This window comes from Vigna unguiculata, unplaced genomic scaffold, assembly GCF_037176805.1.
Source record: "Vigna unguiculata cultivar grain cowpea cultivar isolate G323 ecotype 2 unplaced genomic scaffold, ASM3717680v1 ptg000133l, whole genome shotgun sequence".
NCBI lineage: Eukaryota > Viridiplantae > Streptophyta > Magnoliopsida > Fabales > Fabaceae > Vigna > Vigna unguiculata.
In genome coordinates, this window is record NW_028196775.1 from 70,001 (window position 1) to 91,659 (window position 21,659).

Sequence of the window (21,659 nt, forward strand, 5' to 3'; positions counted from 1 at the left end):
TACTTTTCCAAATTAATCCCGCGGATATATATAATTCAGCAGAATATGTAAGTGATTCATATACAGCATCTTTTTCGTTTATCAAGGGTTCTAATAATTGATATGTTTCGGCAAATAATTGAAATTCAATTTCTTGATCTGTATCCTCAATTTTTGGAAACTTAAAAAGCCCTTCTGTTAAGCCCCGATCAATGAACCTACAAAACCCTTCAAATTGTATCTGATTCAATCCAGGTAGTGTAGACATTTCTTCATTTTCACTCCCAAGCATTTTCAATTTCCCCGTGAATTTTATCGAAAAATATTCCACGATTTGCTGTCATGCTTCATCAAATCACATGAATCCATTTAGCAATATTGGAATTTCTATTCTTTATACTGAATTACATGAAATCTTACCTAATCCCGTGTATCAAATATTTCTTAGTGTATGAAATACCTATTATGAAAAGAGAAAGAAATATTAGAATTTGATACTCAACTTCGAAGGAATTTGCAACAAAACAAACAGATAGAATCGAAAGTCTAATCTAAAAAAGGATTGGAAATTTCTACGGGCATTTCAATATTTTTTTTAGGAATCTAAAAAAATGCATTTCATTTCTATCATTATTATGATATTACATATTCAAATTCAATTGGATACAAAAAAAAATCCATTCGAAATTGTCAAGAAAAGATATATTTTGAAGTGAAGTATTTTGGAGAGAATTGGGGAGAATATGATTAGAGTATGTTATGTGTAATGTAATAAGGCTTGTATTTTTGAAACATGCATATATTTAACTGCAGCTATAGATCTGTCTCTAACTTTATTGCAGTCATATTTGTTCAGGATAACAAACACATAACATGTTGTGTGAATTTTTACAAATTTTCTATTGAAAATTGTAAAAAAAGAATAAGCACGATAATTTCTTGAAAATACCGTATAGTATTGGTATTCTATATCTATATAGATATGGATAAGATACTCGATTAGATAATATCTGTGTAACAGATCAAATTGATATTCTAGGGTTTACATATATTGAAAGTTGCTGTTATAATTAGAATGAACAAAGTTAAAAAAAAAAGCAATATTGATTGGTTATGTATCAATTTTTATTTTCTGATCTCATTAAGAAAAAAAAATTTCTATTCAAATATTCAAGAATAATTCATAAAAGAATAGTTAACGGTTGCGATTTGTCTCAAGATTGTTTTTCAATTTTTCAATAGAAAGAAAAGGGGGGAGTATTCTCAAAAACTTCATATCTATATTTTTATTGGCGGCATGGCCGAGTGGTAAGGCGGGGGACTGCAAATCCTTTTTCCCCAGTTCAAATCCGGGTGTCGCCTGATCGATAAGAAACTGTAAATGAAAGATTATATTACGTTTTTTTAGAAAACTTTTTTTCCAACAGAAGCAAGCGAGGGAAAAGGAGTCTTGAGAATTGCGTTTGATTCGAAATTATAAGCATCAGTAGCTTAAAAAATGTTGTAAATATTTTTGTCTCGAATTCAAGGAAAGATTCTAGTAGTGAAAAGGAATCCATAAATTTAGAAATGATAGTTCGTTCACTACACAACTATTGTAGTGTCTGTCTCCTGACTGGGTCTTTTATTAGATTGGATTAAGAATAAGTCGGATAGGAAAGTCCATTTTTAGGTAGAGAAAAGGCAGAAGAAAAACCTTCTATACAGACTAATTTAAAGTTTATGAGTGCTTCCACATTTTATCAATATTATTTATTTAGATCAATTCTATTTAATAGCTTTAATTTAGCTAATTCGCTTTCGTAATATTCAAAAAAAGTATTCTTTAGATTTTCATATTCTATATTCTAATAAAATTAAAAAGTTTTGATTCTAAAATCGAATAGAAAAGAAAAAAAGTTTTTTTAATTATTTTAGAGAACGAATTGGGAGACATTTAAGGGACTATTTCAAATAGAAAGAAGAGTATAAGTATGCAAATGAATCTGTCTTGATTCTTTTTTTATGAAATCCTTAAGGAAATGATAAAAGAGAAATCTTAATATTCCCACCTGGTAGTAACATTCATTGACTTATAACTTCCTATAATTTTTTTATGTTTAATGTTTTATGATTTTACTAAAAATAATCAAAAAAAACTTTTTAGATGTTCTAATAACTAATAAATAGAATGAATTCTTGTTTTTCGTGAATGATGTTAGCCCAGAATCCTTTTTTTGACTCTGTAATAGCAATTCCACTATTATAGTATAGTATTTTTAGCGAATAATACAAAAAAAAGAATAGAATAAAAAATTTGAAAAAATAATGAAATAGTTCCTTCATATTTATAGAGATAGGAGACAAAATTTACATGGATATAGTAAGTATTGCTTGGGCTGCTTTAATGGTAGTTTTTTCATTTTCCCTTTCCCTCGTAGTATGGGGAAGAAGTGGGCTATAGGGATACTAAAAATTGAGTTAAGGGATCCAAGTAACCTTGTTGATTTCTACCTGAATTTTTGAATTTCGAAACTATTGAATGAAAATATTTCATTTAAACTAATACTAATTAATTGAGTTCAAATAGAAAATCTATCTTGATTCTATTATATTTTAGTAGTGTAATGTATTCTATGTATCTTATAGGAATTGAAAATACTCTTTCAATCAAACAAATATTTTCATTATTCCCATATTCCTATTTTGAGAAAAACAAGGGAATCAAAAAGAAGAAGAAATGGATTCCTATTCCAATCAAATTTTTCTTAAAATTTCTATTTCGATGAACTGACGCTTAACCTGGTTATATAGATATATATATATATGGAAAATGGCGGACCGTGTAATAACCATTCCTGTTTTTTTACCCCCTTTTTTTCCTAAGATACCGGAATTGTTTGTAAAAAGAATCTGAAAAAAAAAATTGGACGCAATTCTCAGATAGTAGAAATCAAATTGATTTCTACTATCTGGATTACGCTGATTGTACGATCATTTTTTTAAATCATTCATAAAAATGAAGAAATCATATTTCAGTGAAATTAGTCACTTTTACTTACCGTTTTTACATAAATTATAAGTAAAAAAGCAGTAGGAACTAGAATAAACAGTGCAGTAGCAATAAATGCGAGAATATTTACTTCCATAATCTTTATTATGTTCTATTTCTCTTAAATTTCTAAAAAAAAAATTCGGGATTTAATCCCATAGAAATGTTCAATCTTTCAACAATGGTATAAATTGGATTTCAATGATATCAAATCGGATCAATATCATGAATCACAAAATCTGAGCTATCAAATCAACTCATGAAATAGTATAACATAGGAAGATCTTTTATCCATACTAAATAAAACAAAAAAACATTTATTCTTGATGAAAGTCCAAAATCCCTTTCCTTCCTTTTTCGGCGAAACAAATGAAAAAGCAGGGGGGGGCCCCAAATAAAATTTTGTTTATCAATTTGATTCCCTACAAATACACAAAAAAGGAATTTATTTTTTATTTTTTTGGATTTATATCCAACGGGATTGACGGGGCTCGAACCCGCAGCTTCCGCCTTGACAGGGCGGTGCTCTGACCAATTGAACTACAATCCCAGGGAAAGGGGTGTACTGTATAAATATTTTTACGGACCGTTTCTGTCAAACCTTTTCTTTTTCTATTTCGGATTCGAACCTTTTTGTTGTAAATGAAAAAAGCGCATTTTTTTATATATTGATATGTATATCGATATCCACTTTAGTGAGATCGACACAAATTACTCGTAATCCGTTTCTTATTCTTATTCTATTAACAAATCGATTGAAAATTGAATCAATGAAAAAAAAATATTTTTTTTTTCAATTTTTCCTTATATTTTCTACTTACAGATCTTGACATGAATACCGATTATTAACAAGATTTTGAATTTGTGGAAAGAAATATGGAATACAGAAAAAAAAGAAATAACCTTAGATATGTTTAATATTTTGATTCTTCCGTATCATAGCACATCAGTCATTTCCAGAGAACTATAAATGGGTTATAGAATTTCATAGTGGATCGGCAAATTCTTGGGCCGAGCTGGATTTGAACCAGCGTAGACATATTGCCAACGAATTTACAGTCCGTCCCCATTAACCGCTCGGGCATCGACCCAGCACAATAGGAAGAATACATTTCAGTTTTTATTGAAAATTTTTGATCAACTTCCTTTCGTAACACCCTACCCCCAGGGGAAGTCGAATCCCCGCTGCCTCCTTGAAAGAGAGATGTCCTGAACCACTAGACGATGGGGGCATACTTGCCCGACCGCCATTATACTACGTTCATAGTATGAACAGTTTTTTGCAATTGTCAATATAATGATATGATTCGATAAAAAAAAATATTTTTCGTTCTTTCATAATTCCATAGAAATTTTTTATTAATCATTTATATTTCTAAATTTTTTTATTCCAGTCATAATAAGAAAAAAAAAGAAGTAATGTTCCAATAAAGAGAAAATTCTTCACAGGAATGATTCGTTTGTTGCAAAGGACGAGAGGTTAAAACTTCATTTCTATCATTTATTACTAATACTAAGATTCGATAGGTAGATTTATATCTAATACTAAGAAAAAAAACTTTGGAAAATAGAATTTTTCAATAAAAAAATAAAAATTTGGTTTAGGGACAGAACATATTGAATCCATTTTATCAATGATTCGATTTTATCAATGTTTCGATGAAATATTTTATTTTGTGAGTACATTTATGTATCAATAAAAAGAATTTAGTGTTATGATTAGAATGACTTCAAGAATCCATTTTGAAATAATATATTTGATATGGATCAAATCCAATCTTAATCAATTCTTTTTTTTAACTATATTCTATTCACTAGGTAAATCCAATTTTTTGTTCTTTGATGAGTCATTATACAAATAATAGATATTGATGTACATGTATTCTAATCCCATTTATATCATTTAATTTATATAATTTATATAAATTTATAGAAATAATTTATATAAATTTATAGAATAAGTATACACAGTAACAAATATATGTACTAGTCATGCTAGTTCCTTATTTAGAAATTGAAAGAAAGAAAAAGGGCCCTTTTAACTCAGTGGTAGAGTAACGCCATGGTAAGGCGTAAGTCATCGGTTCAAATCCGATAAGGGGCTTTTTACTTTTTTTTTCAAAAGCAATAGTCTTTCTATTTGAAGGAAGAATAAAAAGATTCTTGATATTTTGAAAAAGTTTCTATTTGTAATAAAAAAGAAAAAGTGTAAAATTCAATAATGGAAAAATAAAAAAAAGTAAGTGGACCTAACCCGTTGAATTATATTTATATCTACTATTCTGATATTCAAATTTGATAAAGATTCAATTCGAACAATTTTTTTTCTTTTTAAGACTTTTTTCGTTTAGACTCCCTAAGAATCTCTGAATATTTCCAATGAAATCTTCTTGTTTCTGAACTAAGAAAAAAGGTTATGCCTTTTCTTTACTCAGAAGGGCCTTAATACGAATTTCAAGTTCCACCAAACAAGTTTTTTTAAAATTAAAATGAAACATATTTTTTTCCATAAATTTCTATTATTTCTATAAGATTAGATAGAATCTTATAGAAATAATAGAAAAATACATTAAATTATGTCTTCACATATCAAATAGTTTCTTTTCATATCGATGTGTACGATATTTTTCCAGCAATTCATATATATGAGACAAAAACTTTCATTTACAGTTTTTTCTTTTTATTATAGTATTTATAAAAAAATGAAATACTAAAGAAAAAACTGTAAATGAAATAGAAATTTAGAAAACCTATGATCCTACAGTAGTTTCCTAGACAAAATAGAAGTCAATTCACAACCAAACTTCAAGAATAAGTTTCTTTGATGAAAGGAGAGAAATATGTCTGAAGATCCGCTAGGTATAAGAAGTGAAACAGGGGATCATTTGTTTCTTGAACAGTTCTGAAAAAAAAATTTCTATCGGATTTTGGAGTCATAGCAGATTTTATGATTGATGACTTGGAAGATTTTTAAGAATAGATAAGGAATAACCACATCGAGTTCATGGATTTGCCCTAGATATCAATAGACCCATAAATGATTTTTTATTCGAAACCGATTAGAAAACAAGGGAAAGTATACTTATATATTCTATATATATATAGAGAGAGAAATGAATAGAGATAAATGATCAAGGTCCGTCCCATCTCTGAAAATGCTCTATGAGGTGTTGGGAAATGGTTGAAGTAGTTGAATAGGAGGATCGCTATGACTATAGCTCTTGGTAAATTTACCAAAGATGAAAATGATTTATTTGATATTATGGATGACTGGTTGCGGAGGGACCGTTTCGTTTTTGTGGGTTGGTCCGGTCTATTACTCTTTCCTTGCGCCTATTTCGCCTTGGGGGGTTGGTTTACAGGTACGACCTTTGTAACTTCATGGTATACTCACGGCTTGGCAAGTTCTTATTTAGAAGGCTGCAACTTCTTAACCGCTGCAGTTTCCACTCCCGCTAATAGTTTAGCACACTCTTTGTTGTTACTGTGGGGTCCTGAAGCACAGGGAGATTTTACCCGTTGGTGTCAGTTAGGCGGTCTGTGGACTTTTGTTGCTCTCCACGGTGCTTTCGGATTAATAGGTTTCATGTTACGTCAATTTGAACTTGCTCGATCTGTTCAATTGCGACCTTATAATGCAATCGCATTCTCAGGTCCAATTGCTGTTTTTGTTTCTGTATTCCTTATTTATCCACTGGGTCAGTCTGGTTGGTTCTTTGCTCCAAGTTTTGGTGTAGCAGCTATATTTCGATTCATCCTCTTTTTCCAAGGATTTCATAATTGGACATTAAACCCATTTCATATGATGGGAGTTGCTGGTGTATTGGGCGCTGCACTACTATGCGCTATTCATGGTGCAACCGTAGAAAATACTTTATTTGAAGATGGTGATGGCGCAAATACATTCCGTGCTTTTAACCCAACCCAAGCTGAAGAAACTTATTCAATGGTTACTGCTAATCGCTTTTGGTCCCAAATCTTTGGGGTTGCTTTTTCCAATAAACGTTGGTTACATTTCTTTATGTTATTTGTACCAGTAACTGGTTTATGGATGAGTGCTCTTGGGGTAGTCGGTTTGGCCCTGAACCTACGTGCTTATGACTTCGTTTCTCAAGAAATCCGCGCAGCGGAAGATCCTGAATTTGAGACTTTCTACACAAAAAATATTCTCTTAAACGAAGGTATTCGTGCGTGGATGGCAGCTCAAGATCAGCCTCATGAAAACCTTATATTCCCTGAGGAGGTTCTACCACGTGGAAACGCTCTTTAATGGAACTTTAGCTTTAACTGGTCGTGACCAGGAAACTACCGGTTTCGCTTGGTGGGCCGGGAATGCCCGACTTATCAATTTATCTGGTAAACTATTAGGGGCCCATGTAGCCCATGCTGGATTAATAGTATTCTGGGCCGGAGCAATGAACCTTTTTGAAGTGGCTCATTTCGTACCCGAGAAGCCCATGTATGAACAAGGTTTAATTTTGCTTCCCCACCTAGCTACTCTAGGTTGGGGAGTAGGTCCTGGGGGGGAAGTTATAGACACTTTTCCATACTTTGTGTCTGGAGTACTTCACTTAATTTCCTCTGCAGTATTGGGCTTTGGCGGTATTTATCATGCACTTCTGGGACCTGAGACTCTTGAAGAATCTTTTCCGTTCTTCGGTTATGTATGGAAAGATAGAAATAAAATGACTACAATTTTGGGTATTCACTTAATCTTGTTAGGTATAGGTGCTTTTCTTCTAGTATTCAAGGCTCTTTATTTTGGAGGTATATATGATACATGGGCTCCGGGGGGGGGAGATGTAAGAAAAATAACCAATTTGACCCTTAGTCCAAGTATTCTATTTGGATATTTATTAAAATCGCCTTTTGGGGGCGAAGGGTGGATTGTTAGTGTGGACGATTTGGAAGATATTATTGGAGGGCATGTATGGTTGGGTTCCATTTGTATACTTGGTGGAATCTGGCATATCTTAACCAAACCCTTTGCATGGGCTCGGCGTGCACTTGTATGGTCTGGAGAAGCTTACTTATCTTATAGTTTAGGTGCTTTATCTGTTTTTGGTTTTATTGCTTGTTGCTTTGTCTGGTTTAATAATACCGCTTATCCTAGTGAGTTTTATGGGCCCACTGGTCCAGAAGCTTCTCAAGCTCAAGCATTTACTTTTCTAGTTAGAGACCAACGTCTTGGGGCTAATGTAGGATCTGCTCAAGGACCTACAGGTTTAGGTAAATATCTAATGCGTTCCCCGACTGGAGAAGTTATTTTTGGCGGAGAAACTATGCGTTTTTGGGATTTGCGTGCTCCTTGGTTAGAACCTCTAAGGGGTCCTAATGGTTTAGACTTGAGTAGACTGAAAAAAGATATACAGCCTTGGCAAGAACGTCGTTCTGCGGAATATATGACTCATGCTCCTTTAGGTTCATTAAATTCCGTGGGTGGCGTAGCTACAGAGATTAATGCAGTCAATTATGTTTCTCCTAGAAGTTGGTTAGCTACTTCTCATTTTGTTCTAGGATTCTTTCTATTTGTAGGCCATTTATGGCACGCGGGAAGAGCTCGCGCAGCTGCCGCAGGATTTGAAAAAGGAATTGATCGCGATTTTGAACCTGTTCTTTCCATGACTCCTCTTAATTGAGACGTGAGATCCAATGAAGTAGAAATCCCTTTTTTTTACTATAAATATTTGGTTGAGTAGAGCGAGTCGTAAAGAAGAATTTATTTTCCTATTTTCTTAGTTTCTATCGAATCTTTTTTTCGGGATGTTGAGGATATATAGCCCAGTCCGAAAAAAAGATTCGATAGAAACTAAGAAAATAAACAAATCTATTCATCGAGAAAAAGGAGAGAGAGGGATTCGAACCCTCGATAATTCTTTGTTTCAAACTATACCGGTTTTCAAGACCGGGGCTATCAACCACTCAGCCATCTCTCCAAAAGCTAATATATATATTTTTTTATCTTTATTCCACTGAGTAGACCATGAGTATTTGAATTGATACCCTTTTATCGACCCATAGGAAAGATATTCAATGTGAATTTATTGGTTTAGTTTTCTATCGGTATGTATATAGGTACAAAATCCAGCATGCCTTTTTGTGAAGTAAAAAAACTATCCTCGATCCAAGCCTCAAAAGGGTTGATAATAAACAAAATCAATGAATTCATGATAAAACCCTTCTGCGTTTTTCCATTTACAAATTTTTTTTTCAATGAATATTAAGAAAGGCATCCAGGGGTTGAGGGATCAAATGGTAAAGTTCTTTTGTTGGTAAATTGGAGGATTAGAAACATGACTATTGCTTTCCAATTAGCTGTTTTTGCATTAATTGCTATTTCATTTATTTTATTGATTAGTGTACCTGTTGTATTTGCTTCTCCTGAAGGTTGGTCAAATAACAAAAATGTTCTATTTTCCGGTACATCATTATGGATTGGATTAGTGTTTCTAGTGGGTATTCTTAATTCTCTCATTTCTTGAAGTTCTTTTTATTCTAGATTAAAAATGAAATGACCCCTCCCTCAGAATTCTTTCGGATTGTCAGCCATAAAGGGAATAGATCAGTTCCTAAAAAAAAAAAAGAAAACTATAACACATTACATTCTAAGGGGGAGTGGAGTAAACTTCTTCTATTGGAAAAATCTTATATCTTATACTTATATGGTGGTACATTGTGAAACTAAAAGAAATAAAATAGAAAAAATGAACTATAAAAATTTGAATTTCATTTGAATATTCTATTCATATTAATATGATATGAATAGAATATTCAAATGAAATACTATAAATCTATTTATACGTCGTCTAGTATTTAATAATATAGAATATCTATCTGTATCTCTATATAGATAAATATAATTTTTTATTAATAGGAACTTACTTTTTTAAGAAAAAAGTAAATCAAAATATTCGATAGAATGATAATTTCAATTCAATTATATAGATATATAGAAAAAAACCATATATAATAATAGAAATGTAATAATAGAAATGGGAATTCTTGATAAAAATGAATAGTAATAGAAAATATTTTATTTGGGAGACAATATCTATTATCTAAATTTCTTTTTCATTATCCCTATATCCCTATATAGAATATCAGGCCCATCTCTGTATAAATAGAATCGCATATCAAGTACAATGAAAACGCGGATATAGTCGAATGGTAAAATTTCTCTTTGCCAAGGAGAAGACGCGGGTTCGATTCCCGCTATCCGCCCTATGTATTTAATAGTCATAGTATGAAAAATGCCATAGAATTTACTGCGTATAATGCCCTTCTTCTTGAAACCTTGTTTTTTTATCAAATTCAAAAAGTTGCGGAGACGGGATTTGAACCCGTAACCTCAAGGTTATGAGCCTTGCGAGCTACCAAGTTGCTCTACTCCGCGATAAAGAAAAGAATTGATAACTAATGAACAAAAACAAAGATGGAATGCGTCCCTTTACCATATCTATATAAATAGAATAAACCATTTATACATAACGGTAAAGGGACCCTCCTATGATCGCTGATAATAAAATGAAAAAAATGAAGATAATTGGAAATCCTTACCAACTGGATCTTGTTGCACCCGGCAAGAAACATGCATGAACCATTTCCCGAAGTATGTGTCCAGATAATCCAAAGTCTCGATAATTAGCTCTCGGTCTTCCGGTCGAAAAACAACGTCGATGAAGACGTATAGGTGCACTATTACGCGGTAGTGATTCTAATTTTCCATGAATTTCCCATTTCTCACTTAACGACGGAACTTTGCTTATTTCTTTTTTTGAGGATCGGCGAATCAAATGATATTTCTGTTCCAATTTTTGTCTCTTCTTTTCCCTCTGAATAACACTTTTCCTTGCCATAATGGTTAATTTGCTATTAGCATCAATGATAGAAGTCGGATCCTAGATGTATAAGTGGCTTCTCTTCCCTATAGAAGGAAATGAGATTCTTGCCAGATATATATAATAAAGAATTCAATTAACCGAATTTGCCCGATGTAGAGGCAATTAAGAAGGCTGCATAAGTAAATATATAACCTACGGAAAAGTGGGCTAGTCCAACCAATCTTGCTTGCACAATGGAAAGAGCCACTGGTTTATCTCTCCATCGAATCAAATTAGCCAAAGGTGTACGTTCATGAGCCCATGCCAAAGTTTCAATCAATTCCTGCCAATATCCGCGCCAAGAAATTAAGAACATAAATCCAGTAGCCCAAACAAGATGTCCAAACAAGAACATCCATGCCCAGACTGATAAACTATTCATACCAAAAGGGTTATATCCATTGATAAGTTGTGAAGAGTTCAACCATAGATAATCTCTTAACCATCCCATCAAATAGGTAGAAGATTCATTAAACTGTGAAATATTACCCTGCCATAGTGTAATGTGTTTCCAATGCCAATAAAAAGTAACCCATCCAATGGTATTTAACATCCAGAAAACTGCCAAATAAAATGCGTCCCAAGCGGAAATATCACAAGTTCCGCCTCGTCCCGGGCCATCACAAGGAAAACTATAACCAAAATCTTTTTTATCAGGCATTAACTTAGAACCACGCGCATCCAAAGCACCTTTTACTAAAATCAAAGTAGTTGTATGTAAACCAAGAGCAATAGCATGATGAACCAAGAAGTCTCCAGGCCCTATTGTTAAGAATAGAGAATTACTATTCTCATTTACAGCGTTTAACCAACCAGGCAACCATATGCTTCGTCCCGCATTGAACGCCGGACTGTTCGTTGAAGATAAAAGTATATCGAACCCATAGGAAGTTTTACCATGAGCAGATTGTATCCATTGGGCAAATATAGGTTCAATCAAAATTTGTTTCTCCGGAGTACCAAAAGCAAGCATGACATCGTTATGGACATAAAGTCCCAGAGTATGGAACCCCAGAAAGAGGCTAGCCCAACTTAAGTGGGATATGATAGCTTCTTTATGGTCTAACATTCTTGCCAAGACATTATCTTGATTCTGCTCTGGATTATAATCTCTAATAAAAAAGATAGCTCCATGAGCAAAAGCCCCTGTCATAATGAAGCCTGCTATATATTGATGATGAGTATATAAGGCAGCTTGAGTAGTAAAGTCTTGCGCTATAAACGCATAAGCAGGTAAAGAGTACATGTGTTGTGCTACCAAGGAAGTAATAACCCCTAAAGAGGCTAGAGCAAGACCTAATTGAAAATGAATTGAATTATTGATTGTATCATAAAGACCCTTATGCCCACGCCCCAATCTACCCCCCGGAGGAGTATGTGCTTCTAAAAGATCTTTAATACTGTGACCAATCCCGAAATTAGTTCTATACATATGGCCAGCAACTAGAAAAATAAACGCAATAGCCAAATGATGGTGTGCAATATCAGTTAACCATAAACTTTGAGTTTGCGGATGAAATCCTCCGAGAAGTGTTAGAATAGCAGTTCCTGCTCCTTGAGGGGTACCAAATATATGATTATTGGAATCTGGGTTTTGAGCATAAAGATTCCACTGACCTGTAAAAAATGGACCTAATCCCTCGGGGTGCGGCAAGATATCTAATAAATTGTTCCATCGAACGGATTCCCCCCTGGACCCCGGAATAGCAACATGAACTAAATGCCCTGTCCAAGCCAAGGAACTTACTCCGAATAGTCCTGACAAATGATGATTGAGGCGGGATTCGGCATTTTTAAACCACGAAACACTCGGTTTCCATTTTGGTTGTAGGTGTAACCAACCTGCTATTAAAGATATAATAGAAAGTATTAATAGAAAAATAGCTCCAGTATAAAGATCCCCATTAGTACGTAAACCGATTGTATACCACCACTGATAAACACCAGAATAGGCTATATTAACAGGACCTAGAGCACCCCCTCGAGTAAAAGCTTCTACAGCTGGTTGACCAAAATGAGGATCCCAAATTGCATGAGCAATAGGTCTTACATGTAAAGGATCCTGTACCCATGTCTCAAAATTACCTTGCCAAGCTACATGAAAGAGATTCCCGGAAGTCCACAGAAAAATGATTGCTAATTGCCCGAAATGAGAAGCAAAAATATTCTGATAAAGACGTTCCTCAGTAATATCATCATGACTTTCGAAGTCATGTGCGGTAGCAATACCAAACCAAATACGACGAGTAGTGGGGTCTTGAGCTAAGCCTTGACTAAAGCTTGGAAATCTTAATGCCATAATGATTTTCAAATCCTCCTAGCTATTATCCTACTGCAATAATTCTTGCTAAGAAGAATGCCCATGTTGTGGCAATTCCACCTAGAAGGTAATGTGTTACTCCTACAGCACGTCCTTGTACAATGCTCAAGGCTCTGGGCTGAGTAGCAGGAGCAACTTTTAATTTATTATGAGCCCAAACAATGGATTCAATAAGTTCTTGCCAATAACCACGCCCGCTGAATAGAAACATTAAACTAAAAGCCCATACAAAATGTGCACCCAAGAAAAAAAGACCATATGCAGATAATGAAGAACCATAAGACTGAATTACCTGGGATGCCTGCGCCCATAAGAAATCACGAAGCCACCCATTAATGGTAATGGAACTCTGCGCAAAATTTCCTCCTGTGATATGAGTTACTATCCCTTGATCACTTTTACTACCCCAAACATCTGACTGCATTTTCCAACTGAAATGGAATATAACTACGGAAATTGAATTGTACATCCAAAATAGTCCTAAGAAGACATGATCCCAAGCGGATACTTGGCATGTCCCCCCTCTTCCAGGTCCATCACAAGGGAAACGAAAACCTAGATTTGCTTTATCCGGTATCAATCGTGAACTACGAGCAAATAGAACACCCTTTAAGAGTATCAATACTGTTACATGAATTGTAAATGCATGAATATGATGGACCAAAAAATCCGCAGTTCCTAAAGGAATAGGTAACAAAGCAACTTTACCGCCCACTGCTACTAAATTTTCACCTCCCCAAGTCAAACTGGTACTTGTTGCTGCACCTGGGGCTGTTGTGCCAGGTGCTAAAGCGTGGGTATTTTGTATCCATTGAGCAAAGATCGGCTGTAATTGTATAGCAGTATCTGAAAACATATCTTGAGGGCGCCCTAATGCGCTCATGGTATCATTATGAATATACAAACCAAAACTGTGAAAACCTAAAAAGATACATACCCAGTTAAGATGTGATATGATTGAATCACGATGTCTAAGGACACGATCTAATAGATCGTTGTATCGAATAGTCGGATCATAATCTCTTACCATAAAAATCGCTGCATGCGCAGCAGCACCGACTATGAGAAATCCACCAATCCACATGTGATGTGTAAACAATGACAGTTGTGTACCATAGTCAGTAGCTAGGTATGGATAAGGAGGCATAGAATACATATGGTGAGCTACAACAATGGTCAAAGAGCCTAACATAGCTAGATTAATAGATAATTGAGCATGCCATGACGTTGTTAGAATCTCATATATACCTTTATGACCCTGGCCTGTAAATGGACCTTTATGTGCCTCTAAAATGTCTTTTATATTGTGACCAATACCCCAGTTGGTCCTATACATGTGACCCGCTATCAAGAAAAGAATTGCAATAGCTAAATGATGGTGTATAATATCGGTCAGCCATAAACCTCCAGTTACTGGATCTAATCCTCCACGAAAAGTAAGAAATTCTCCGTATTTTGACCAATTCAAGGTAAAAAATGGGGTTGCTCCCTCGGAAAAACTCGGATAAAGTTGAGCCAAAAGATCCCGATTTAGGATAAATTCATGAGGAAGTGGTATCTCTTTGGGATCTACTGCAGCATTTAGAAATTGGTTAATCGGTAAAGATACATGTATTTGATGTCCTGCCCAAGAAAGAGACCCCAACCCTAGGAGCCCTGTCAAATGGTGATTCAACATAGATTCTACATCTTGGAACCAAGCCAATTTTGGAGCAGCTTTGTGATAATGAAACCAACCAGCAAAAAGCATTAAGGCTGCAAAGACCAATGCACCAATTGCAGTACAATAGAGTTGTAATTCATTAGTTATTCCAGATGCTCTCCAAATCTGAAAAAAACCAGAGGTTATTTGTATTCCTCGGAACCCCCCCCCTACATCACCATTCAATATTTCTTGACCCACTATTGGCCAAACCACCTGAGCACTAGGCCTAATGTGAGTAGGATCACTTAACCATGCCTCATAATTGGAAAAACGAGCACCATGAAAATACATGCCACTCAGCCAAAGAAAGATGATAGAGAGTTGGCCAAAATGCGCACTAAAAACTTTTCGGGAAATCTCCTCTAAATCATTAGTATGGCTATCAAAATCATGAGCGTCAGCATGTAGGTTCCAGATCCAAGTAGTAGTATCTGGTCCCTTAGCTATTGTTCTTGAGAAATGACCAGGTTTTGCCCATTCCTCAAAAGAAGTTTTTATAGGATCCCTATCTACCAAAATTTTAACTTCTGGTTCCGGTGAACGAATAATCATTGAGTCCTCCTCTTTCCAGACAACACATACAAAGAGACCTGCCAACATAAAACAGAATTAGTGAACTTATTAGAGATGTTTCTATTGAGTTTTGTTCTCTCCTATCTCTCATGTATTGGATATCTTAGTAAATTTCATTTCTTTAGTTTTTCACTAGAACAATTATGATCTCGAAGTCAATTCGGGGCAAGTGTTCGAATCTATTATGACATAAGAGTGAGGCGCTCAACGGACCTATTTTAATCTTCTAAGACCTTTTTGGGAACTCTGAATGGAAGTTCAATAATTTTTCGTGCAGCCTAATCAAATGTATTTCAGATTTTATTCTAATTCTATTCCTTAGATTTTATTTTTTTTTTTAGATAAAGTATAAGTATGTACTCTATTTCAAATTGAGCAGGCATTAGCATTCATTATTAGGCAATATACCTATATTTTATTTCTTTTTTTGAAGGTCTCTTTTCTTAATTTGATTGAATATTAGTTTAAATAACAGAAAAAAGGAGAAAATTATCTACTGTATCCACATCTCGTTTATTTCTATGAAATACTAGACAAAATCGAACAAAATTAGAAGGGATATATTTAAATTATGTGATTGGTCGTTCCTATAGAAATGATTTTTGAATTTGATAGGGACAAGAAACAAGAATTTATAACAATATATATTTATCTATCTATATCTTTATATAGATAGATAAATATATAAGAAAAAAAAGAAACAGAGTGTTCTTATTCAAAACGCCCTGTGATCTTCAACCAATTCTGTGCTGCAATATAATTACCGGGGGTGAGAGCTATAGCTTGTTTCCAATATTCAGCGGCTTGATTAAACCAAGACTCCGCAACTTCTGAGTCTCCCTGCCGAATGGCCTGTTCTCCTCGGTCGAAATAGGTGAGTCAATTCCTTTCCTTAGAACCGTACTTGAGAATTTCCTGACTCATACGGCTCAGTAGTCAATTCTTTTTTTGTTCTATTATCTTGAAGTTAACTAAAAGAAAAAAAGAAATTATTAATATGAGTTTCAAACTTTCATTTTTACTAATAAATAAAGAATTTCAAAGAATTTCATCTTTTTTTTTAGTTTTATCTTTTCTCCTACCTTCAGAAAAGGGAATCAAGCATTGGCATTAACGCCCTAATTCTAATTTTCTGAAAGGTAACTATCTCGATTTTATATATCATATACAAAAATATATGATAGATTCATTTCTATAGAATCTTGGTAAAAGTTTTTTCTTTCTTATCTTATAAGTTCTTATAAGTAAAGAGAAAATACTTTCTATCTTTGGGATTTGATACTACACCGCTGCTCAAAATACCAGGGGATCCTTTTTATTACATAAGTGGATTCCTGACTTCTTTATTTATCATGAGATAAGGAAGCAGTTTTTATTATATCGATTGAAAACCGTGTTAATTGATCCTTACGATGCTTCCTTTATCAATTAGATCTTTTATCCATAGAAAAAGAGGGTATCTAGACATATCGATTTCTTCATATTTTTACTTCTATGAAGTTTCTTTGCTACAGCTGATAAAAATCGTTGTTTTGAACGATATATATATGTAGAAAGCCTTTCTTATTTATAATTATTTATATTTCTATATTTCTTATATTAAAATTTGTGGATTTGCTTGTTCTTTTCTTTTTTCTTTCTATAGTGGAGATAGTCGCACGTAATGACAGATCACGGCCATATTATTAAAAGCTTGGGGTAAAAATGGGTTTCGTTCGAGCGCCCGAAAATAATATTCCAAAGCTTTAGTATGTTCTCCGTTACTTGTGTGAATAAGGCCTATGTTATAAAGTATATAACTTCGATCATAGGGATCAATTTCCAGTCGCATAGCCTCATAATAATTCTGTAAAGCTTCTGCATAATTTCCTTCAGATTGAGCTGACATCCGTTACGGTCGTCATTCGGTTCAAAGAATCTCCGCTCCAGAACTGTACGTGAGATTTTCATCTCATACGGCTCCCCCCTTATGTGTGTAATGAGAAAAATCCATCAAATCAAAAAATATTCCAGTATTCTCATTCTCAACTGAACAGAGCTAGTGTTTTTACAATAAATCTCTAGCCAACCTTCCTGTCAAAAATTATTTCTTAACATTAAGTATGTAGGTACTTGATAAAAAAAAATAAGAACTTCAACAATTTCTTTGTCCTCTACGCTGCTTAATTTCCTGGAATTAGTCACCTCAATAATCTTCGATGGTTCTATGGGTATCCAAAATATGAACGAGATGGATATTTATTGTCCCAACCATTCCTGTTAGTCCCAATCTCGATAAGCCATGGATTAGATAGATACAAAGTTTTCGTGTCCTTGATTCCCAAGCGTAGTGCTTCTTTCCCAATGTTGCCTATCAGTACTAGTAATTTGGGGTTGACCTAACCCCATAAGTATAGGTATAACCTTTCGCTTAATACTAGAAACCTAAAATTCAAGCATATAAGGCTTCATTAATCGAGGATACACGACAGAAGGAATTAATCCTTTTATTTACAAATTTCACCTTCAACACGCGTGGGGTTTTTCCATTCCATTTTTTTTTGACCGAAATCGGTCAAAAAAAATGGAATCAAATCACACCATCTCTGTAATAAGTGAATGCCCTTTTTTCTCCTGAAGTTGTCGGAATTATTCGTAATAAGATATTGGCTACAATTGAAAAGGTCTTATCTATAAAATTTTCATTTATCCGAGATCTAGGCATAGGTAGAAATCCATTCTATAATTTAATTAATCATGGTGTGAGAAATCAATCCCACAAATAAAGGAATTGTATAATTATAATACAGTGCGAAATAACGTAAAAATGAACTCATCAATCAAATTTGTTTATCCTAAGACCTTGTAGGAGGTTTTTTTTTAATTTTACTTTGTATTTTTATAGTTTGAATAGGTTTTATGCATTTATGAAAAATAGGATTGATTCACTATTCAACATTCAACCGGTTTCTGGGCATCATTATATAGGAGAGATGGCCGAGTGGTTCAAGGCGTAGCATTGGAACTGCTATGTAGGCTTTTTGTTTACCGGGGGTTCGAATCCCTCTCTTTCCGAATCTTTACCAAATTCATCAATATTACTCATCCCAATGCATACCATTATTTCATATTTCAAATTTGTTTGTTGATATGGACAACTTTATATTCCTCATTTTTCGGTAATACAAAAAATAGTGGATAACGGGTGGGCAAGGAATAAAAATTTTCGCATATCCATGTCTATGATATATGAATAGCAGAAAATCCTTGTAAAAAAAACTCTTGTTATTTTAGTTAAGTTTAAGTTTGACGAGAATAATATTCTACAACCAGTAATTCATTTATTTTCAAACCAACCCATTTATTATCTATTATTTGATTAATTAAACCTTTATATTGGAAAGGGTGAACAGTCAAATGATTTGGCAATTTCTCATGGGGGGCTGAATCAAAATAATTTTGAATAAGAGTTTTAGATTTTTGTTCATCCTTTGCTGTAATAATATCTTGAGGTTTACAACGATAACTTGGTATATCCACTATACGACCATTAACTAAAACATGTCTATGGTTTATAAATTGGCGGGCTTGAGGAATAGTCGCAGCCATACCCAATCGAAAAAGTATGTTATCCAAGCGCATTTCAAGTAGTTGTAATAAAACCTGACCAGTTGATCCTTTAGCTTTTCCGGAGATACGAACGTATTTAAGCAATTGTCGTTCTGTAAGACCATAATGAAAACGCAATTTTTGTTTTTCTTCTAAACGAATACGATATTGAGATTTTTTACTGAAGCGCAATTGATTTCGAAATTCGTTTTTGACTGTTGGCCTTTTACTAGTAAGTCCTGGTAAATATCCTAGACGACGTATTTTTTTGAAACGAGGTCCTCTGTAACGTGACATAAAAACTCCTTTTTTAAAATGAAAAATCTTATAAATCGAAATGAAAACTAAACGAAATGAAAAATATTATAGAATTCTAAATGAAGCGAAATCTACTAAAGTTTTATAGTACAAAGAAGAATTAGATGAATTTTATCAATATCCGAATTTATTGTATATAAAAGAATACAAAAAAGTAGGTTAATTTCTTGATTTCTTCCGCAGAGATCGAACTCTCCCAATTTTTTATTTCTAAAAAAGATATTATCAATTATGTAAAAAACAAATAGAGAAAAGCCGGTTATCGGATTCGAACCGATGACCATCGCATTACAAATGCGATGCTCTAACCTCTGAGCTAAACCGGCTAATGTAAACGAAATATACATATGCAGAAGAATTGAATGGGATCTTAGTTATCAATTTTTAGTTATTTATAACAAAATTCAAATTAATACAAACATCAAAAATAGAGAAAGAAAATATAGAAAATCAAACCCAATTTTTATTATTTCTATTATTTATTTTATCTGATAACATAAAGTGCAAGATAATAATTAATATTATATTAATATAATTTATTTAATATAATTTATTTCGATCTACTATTCTAGATATATATTATTAAATTGATTTCTTTCAAAAAGATTATTTATTAGTACTTAAAGTAAATTTGAATAAATATAAATTTTAGTAAATATTTATTAAGGAATTCCATATTTCTAAGTAAATGTCTAATTCTATATTATATTCAATTAAAAGAATGGTTTTTTTTAGCCACTAGATTCGTTTTAGTTATATAAATTGTATATGAATAAATGGATTGTTTATTTTCTTTTTTTTTTTAAGCAAAAACAAAAAAAAAAAAAGAATCGACCATTCGAGTATTCTAAATTGTATGAAAAAAGAAGATAAGTAGGTACATAGAAGATAAGTAGATATGTGGTCTATATCTGTGTATATTGAATTGTTAATATATAGATATTAGAATTAGTTCTGATTCAAACAAATAAAGGTATCCAATATAGATGAAATAAAATCTATAAAATTGGAGAAAGGGGTTTTTAATATTTAATAAAATAATATGTATTTAATGAATTCAAAAGTTCCCGCATAATTCTCATAATAGAAATGAAAAAAAAAGCATTCTATTATAATCAGATTCAAATAAAAAAAAAGATGGGGATATGGCGAAATTGGTAGACGCTACGGACTTAATTGGATTGAGTTTTGGTATGGAAACTTACCAAGTAATAATTTTCAAATTCAGAGAAACCCTGGAATTCACAATGGGCAATCCTGAGCCAAATCCTGTTTTCTGAAAACAAATAAAAATTCAGAAAGTGATAATAAAAAAGGGATAGGTGCAGAGACTCTATGGAAGCTGTTCTAACAAACGAAATTGACGACTTTTTTTATTGCATTAGTAAAAGAATCCTTTCACCAAAATTACAGGAATGGATCAAAGATAAACATTTAGAAACATATATATATACTGAAATACTCTTTCAATTTGTTACTTTTTATTTTATTATTGAAGATCTATTTGTGATAAAAATATTCACAAATGAAAAATGTGAATCAAATCAATTCGAAGTTGAAGAAAAGATGGAATATTTATTGATGAAATTATTCACTTCATCATAATCGGCTAAAACCCTTGAAGAACTGATAAATCAGATGAGAATAAAGATAGAGTCCTATTCTACATGTCAATACCGACAACAATGAAATTGAAAGTAAGAGGAAAATCCGTCGACTTAAGAAATCATGAGGGTTCAAGTCCCTCTATCCCCAAAAATACTTTTTCATTTTCTAATTTTTTTCCTATATCCTCTCTATCTTGAAGTCCTTATTTATGTGTTTTATTCGATTTATTATTTCCCAACGAAATTGGAATTTTTATTTTCATCAATTTCCTATCTATCATAATTTTCTTATCTATCATAATGACAAGGGACGAGTTTTGGAATAGATATAAATATATATGTGAAACACATAGAATTTTTTTTAATCAGAAATGTATAAATTAATATCTTATTTTTTAGCAAGGAATTTTCATATGCGTAATTAACGATTAACAATAAAAAATAATTATTACTGCGGAAACTCACTTACAAACTTTTTTTTTACTTAGTTGATATAGATTCATTAACATAGATTTTAAAAATCTTTTAAAATCAAAGTATTAAGCTTCAAGAATGGTCGGGATAGCTCAGTTGGTAGAGCAGAGGACTGAAAATCCTCGTGTCACCAGTTCAAATCTGGTTCCTGACACAAGATTCATTTGTATGAGTATCTATCCCC

At 33.0% G+C, this 21,659-nt stretch overlaps 8 non-coding genes across 8 annotated transcripts; 5 read left to right on the plus strand and 3 right to left on the minus strand.

The window, feature by feature from the left end:
- The first annotated feature begins 1,270 nt into the window (after positions 1–1,270).
- TRNAC-GCA (transfer RNA cysteine (anticodon GCA)) lies at positions 1,271–1,341 on the plus strand. Its single transcript has one exon. It is a non-coding gene; the product is annotated as a tRNA-Cys (tRNA).
- Positions 1,342–3,486: 2,145 nt separating this feature from the next.
- TRNAD-GUC (transfer RNA aspartic acid (anticodon GUC)) lies at positions 3,487–3,560 on the minus strand. The gene has a single exon. It is a non-coding gene; the product is annotated as a tRNA-Asp (tRNA).
- Positions 3,561–4,017: 457 nt separating this feature from the next.
- TRNAY-GUA (transfer RNA tyrosine (anticodon GUA)) lies at positions 4,018–4,101 on the minus strand. Its single transcript has one exon. It is a non-coding gene; the product is annotated as a tRNA-Tyr (tRNA).
- A 941-nt stretch (positions 4,102–5,042) lies between these two features.
- TRNAT-GGU (transfer RNA threonine (anticodon GGU)) lies at positions 5,043–5,114 on the plus strand. The gene has a single exon. It is a non-coding gene; the product is annotated as a tRNA-Thr (tRNA).
- A 5,046-nt stretch (positions 5,115–10,160) lies between these two features.
- On the plus strand, positions 10,161–10,231 carry TRNAG-GCC (transfer RNA glycine (anticodon GCC)). The gene has a single exon. It is a non-coding gene; the product is annotated as a tRNA-Gly (tRNA).
- An 8,223-nt stretch (positions 10,232–18,454) lies between these two features.
- TRNAS-GGA (transfer RNA serine (anticodon GGA)) lies at positions 18,455–18,542 on the plus strand. The gene has a single exon. It is a non-coding gene; the product is annotated as a tRNA-Ser (tRNA).
- A 1,105-nt stretch (positions 18,543–19,647) lies between these two features.
- TRNAT-UGU (transfer RNA threonine (anticodon UGU)) lies at positions 19,648–19,720 on the minus strand. Its single transcript has one exon. It is a non-coding gene; the product is annotated as a tRNA-Thr (tRNA).
- A 1,836-nt stretch (positions 19,721–21,556) lies between these two features.
- On the plus strand, positions 21,557–21,629 carry TRNAF-GAA (transfer RNA phenylalanine (anticodon GAA)). The gene has a single exon. It is a non-coding gene; the product is annotated as a tRNA-Phe (tRNA).
- The last annotated feature ends 30 nt before the right edge of the window (positions 21,630–21,659 follow it).